This window comes from Nannospalax galili, unplaced genomic scaffold (genome assembly GCF_000622305.1).
Source record: "Nannospalax galili isolate Female #2095 unplaced genomic scaffold, S.galili_v1.0 scaffold173, whole genome shotgun sequence".
Classification (NCBI taxonomy): domain Eukaryota; kingdom Metazoa; phylum Chordata; class Mammalia; order Rodentia; family Spalacidae; genus Nannospalax; species Nannospalax galili.
In genome coordinates this window covers 3,954,604-3,960,034 of record NW_008334442.1, presented here as the reverse complement: position 1 = coordinate 3,960,034, position 5,431 = coordinate 3,954,604, and positions in this window count along the sequence as shown.

Here is a 5,431-nt window from a genome sequence, read left to right as displayed (position 1 = left end):
AATGGAGGTAAAGGGAAAGAAAGAACCTGAAAGGGGGAAATTAGGGAACAGATGTAACCAGAGGGGTGGTGTGGTGTGGGAGGGGGAGGTGGGAAAAGAGGGAATATTCAGCAGGGAGGAGAAGAGGGAGGGACATGGAAGGGGCCATGGTGTGGGGGAGGGAGGGAAGTCAGGAGGGAGAGGATGGTGGAGGAGGATGGTAATGGGGGAGGGTGGGGATAATGGTGGCATTGTGGCTAGGGAGGGAGGAAGGAGGGAGGCTGGATGGGAGAAAAACGAGTAGAGATGAATAAATCTTGGAGGGCTGAGCAACCTAGCAGGAAATGGATGCCCTCTAAACCCTATGAGAAATGCATATACAGAGCCTGAACATTAATACATGTATATACTTGGGTGCTGCTTGGCAGGGAACACAGTGCCAAAGAGAAGAGATCTCCCTTACAGTGATTGGTGAAAGTGGTCCAGGAGACTCCCAAAATAACACAGGATATTTCAAAACCTCTTGGTTATCTCCCAGAACTAGTAGATAAAATCCTACAGTAGAGGACAGGACATATTTAGGGTACAGGACTTGAAACAATGGAGCAGGGACTGATCTGGAAGCCTTCGAACTGAAATTTGGCTATCATAAGGCTAGATAATGATATGCAAACTGCCAAGGGAGAAAAATAATGGTTCAACCCAGGCTTAAAGCCCAACAACCATAATGACTGTCATGGCCAACTACTTCTATTGGGGCAGTAGTGCCAGTGTTAACCGGCGGGGGGCAATCAACAACTGTCTAATTGGACTTGAAGCCCTCTCAATGGGAGTGTACTCATCGATGGCACTGTAAACTCATTCCAATACACATGGCAAGAGAGGACATAGATCCTGGAGAAACTGTTATCTCTTTCATATCTCAAGACAAAAGAAACTTCTTACTATATGCTAGATATCCATCCTTATATTTACAGACAACACTCATCAAAGAAGCTTCTTTTTGCAACAGATGGAGGGTACTGCAGAATTACACATCTGGTCAGACCCAGAGAACATATGTCTGAGAGATGCTTAGTACTGAATGACACATCTACAGTTGAACCTCTACAACCAAGGGTCATGGAACATATGGGAATAAAGGGTGGAGAGAAAACTAATGCATCCCTCAACTCTCACCAGTAAAGCTTCTTTGTACAACAGAGTGCAATCCACACAGAAGGCCACAACTTCCAAAGTTCTGAAGAATAAGAGACTGTAGAGTGTAAGATAGGACTCCTATGTGGAACTTCATACACCCAGGGCTCAGGGACCATTGTGGAAGAGGGGGCAGAAAGATTGCAAAAGCCAGGGCTGGTGCACAAACACAGGAAAGTGGAGGCTTCTGGGCCACTGGAAGCTTGCACATGTGAACTTGTGGCAATGGTGGCTATGAGCATGGGACCCCTGCTAACTCAGTTGAGCAGGGGCCCAGACAGGAGGAGAGTAATGGGTGGTAGGCCAACTCTTGCCTGAGAACTGCTCAAGACTGATTGTTGCTGGGTGAGGGAGAGTATGACTTACATATGAACACTAGATAGGCTGAATGGACTCCAGTGGATCATTTGTGCTTAAGGATACTTGGGTAAAAATGCCTGAATGAATAGGATTTGGATGTATGGCAGAATACATGAGGTTTAGTGGGGGGGATGGGGGAGGCATGAATAGGGGAAGGGGTCTGAACTTGATTAAGAACTGTTGTATGAATTTGCAAAAGTGCAATAAAAAGTGAACTCAAAAAACAAAAAACAAAAAAAACCACCTCATGTTCTTTAATAAGTGTCAATGTTTCAAAGAAACAATAAGGAAAACACAAAAATACATTTTGAACTTACAGATTTCATGGATTAGAAATAGAATTATTAAAATATATAATGATTAGTTTTTAGTGTCTATAAATAATAGAATTTTAATTCCTTTAAAAGCGGCACTGATTGAATTTAATTAAAATACAATTAATTTAGGTCATTAAAAGTTATGGGCAATGCTGGCTTTGTTGTACCACATTTGTCACCCTGTACACAGAATATATGCTTCATGAACATGGTAGGCTATGTGATCTTGATACTCCTGGAACTCCCTGATTCCCATTATGAAATTAGGAAAGCAAACAAGAAATTCTTGCTTTAATGTTATAAGAATATAATAAATGTTACAAATACCTATATTTATGCCTATGTATGCCAACAGCTGTATGATTTTCTGAAGGATACTTATATTGGAATTATGTGTCTTCCCAAGCAGTTATTTCTAAACTTAGCATGTAACTAGGATTTTATGGGCACTCAGTATACATTATGTTGTATTCAGGCTTGTTACAAACTACTTACCTTAATATCATTATTATCCTCCTCAAGTGATCACTTTCTAGTTTCCTGGATCTACAGGCACTCCAAGCTAAATACACAGATTTAAAGATTTGATGTTGGATTACCTCAGTTCATAAAATGCTTTCCAGTTCCACACACTTACCTGCTAATTTAATATTTTTATTTTCCTTTACAACTGAATAAAATTCCACTGTGCATAGGCACAATGTTTTCATTACACATTCGTTAGTCAATGGACGTTTAGGCTGTTTCCATGTCCTATCTATTTTGAACAGTGATGAACATGGATGAGGATGTGTCTCTTTGGTAGGAAGTAGAGTTCTTTGAGTATATGCCCAGGAATGCTGTATCTGGGTAGTATAGTGATCTTTTTCTAAGGAACGGCTACACTGATTTCCACAGTGGCATCACCAATTTGCACTTCTTCCAATAGTACATGAGGGCTCTCTGCTCCCCACATCCTCACCAGTATTTGTGGTCTTAATCCTAGCCATTCTGACTGGGCCAAGATGAAAACTCAAAGGAGTTTTAATTTGCATTTCCCTGATGGCTAAGGATAGTGAACAGTTCTTAAAATATTTCTTCACTATTTATATTTCTCTTCCTGAAAATTTGCTGTGCATTTCCACAGCCCAGTTTTTAATTGTGCTGTTTGTTTTCTTGGTATTTAGTTTTTTTTTTTTTTTTGCAGTTCTTTGTATATTCTAGACACTAATCTATCAGATGTATGGCTGGAATTTTTTGCCCATTTTTGTAGTCTGCTTCTTCAGTAGATTAAAAGTTTCCTTTTCAATACAGAAGCTTTTTAATTTCATTACATCATACTCATTATTGATGGCTCTATTTCCTAGGTGACCAGAGGCTTATTCAGAAAGTTCTTACCTGAGCCTATGTCCTGGAGTGTATTCTAACTCCTACTTCTAGAAGCTACAGAATTGCATGTCTAACATTGAGATCTTAGATCCTTTTGGAATTGATTTTTGTGTGAAGTCAGAGAGAAGGATTAAGTTTCATTCTTCCATATGTAGATATTCAGTTTTCACAGCACAAGTTGCTAGGAGAGGGGGGTAGTGTAACACATGTGGTATGAAGCAGTAACTGAGAATAATGAGGAGAGAGATTTAGGTGGGGAGGGGGATGGAAGGTTAGGGTAGAGGATGGATGGGGAGAGAGATAAACTATGCTAAGGATGTTTGGAAAAGTCACATGGAAACATTTTATAAGCTTCCTATATATTCATATAAAGCTTATTATATATATATATACAGTTTAATTGGAGTTACCCTGTATAGGGTACCTCCTAAATTCCATATGTCAGTTGCCATACCAAATCCCTAGTGCCAGGTGTGTGCTACTTCCCATTCAGTTGTTGGTCAGGGGTGTACTGGAGTCTATAAAAACAATGCATGCTATTGGCATTGCTCCTGGTGGTCCACAGAGCTAGATGGTAAGAGCCTATTGCTAAAGACACACCACACTTTAGTCATAGAACATGGAGAAATCAAGTTGGTACTGACCAGGAAGTTCCTCTCTGCTGGCTATATTTCATAGTAGTAGAAGGTACTGTGTCGGCTACAGGGAGGAAAAATATCATCAACAATCTTACCCACTTATGAACCTTGTGAACTGCAGATATGCCCATGGGTTAAATAGCGGCATGGCTGTTATTGAGATAATCAACTGCTTTCTGATTGAATTTATGTTCTGCTCCAGAAGAGGTTCTCATCCCAGGGGTGAACCTACTACTATTTTGCTAGACAGTCAGTAGCAAACTGCCCTTTAGATTTGTACCTCAATACCTATAGATTACTGCAGCCCTCGGACCTCATCAGAGAAGCTTCTCTATAAAGTGGACAGCAGTTAGCATGGAAATTCCCAAGTGGTCAAAGTGCAAAGAATAAGTGACTGTGGAGTGCTCAGTGAAAATGGAACATTAATATCATACCCCTCCCCTTAAGGCTCAGGGATCATCACAGAAGAGGGGATGGAAAGGGGGTTGTAAGAACCAGAAGTCAAGGAAGACTGGAGAGAAACAGTGTCTTCTGAACACGACAGGACTGCACTCATGTATGTACTGTAGCTCTGGTTGTCTGCACAAGACTTGTACAAAATCAAGACAGTCAACATTCCAGCATGGAGGGGGAGAGGCTCATAGCACCCATCTCTAGCTGAGGAGGTGTTGAGAGTTGATGACTTCTTGAGGGGTGACAGCTAGTTTTCCTTAAGGGTGTGTCCCCTGGTAGGTCAGTCATGCTTCAGTTTATGGCTCCACACCATGAGTAAATGGACACCACAAACTAGACTTGGTGGATTATTAAAAAAAAACAGGAGGACATCAGTTGGGAAGTAGTTGGAGTGGATCTGGGAGGAATTAGGGGGAGGAGAGAGAGTGAATATAATAAAAAAATTGAGTACACATATAAAATCTCAAATAATGGATAAAAGTATTATATTAAAAATAGCCTAGTACTGTATTAAAATTTTACCTAGAATGAGAAATGAGAAAAGCTCCATTGAGTGATATATAGAAATATAACAACATGATTTGATGATGTATTTAGAGACCTAAGATCCTGAATATTGGCAGTAGATGAGTGGGTGAGAGACCTCATTTGAAGCTGAGGAAGGAGTCACCATGGAGGAGGTAATTGAGCAAAATGTTCAAGAACAGTTTCTAGCCATCCTTAGGCTAGTATTGATTAACTGCAGAGATTGTAGTTATTCAGTTTTGTATCCTATTGATTACATACTTGTCCTAATTTGTTCTTCATTGCTGCGACAAAATACTCTGACCAATACCAACTTGGGGAGGAAAGGGTTTATTTAGCTTACATCTCCCAGGTAGCAGTTCATCAGGGAGCCCAAGGTAGGAACTCAGGGCAGGAACCTGGAGGCAGGAGCTGGAGCACAGGCCATGGAGGAACACTGCTTACCGGCTTGCTCCCCTGGCCCCTGCTCAGCATGCTTTCTTATCCAACATAGGCCCACCTGCCCAGGGGTGGCACCACCCACAGTGGGCTGGGCCCTCCCACATCACTCATCAAGAAGATGCCCCTCAGACATGGCCACAGGCCAGTCCAATA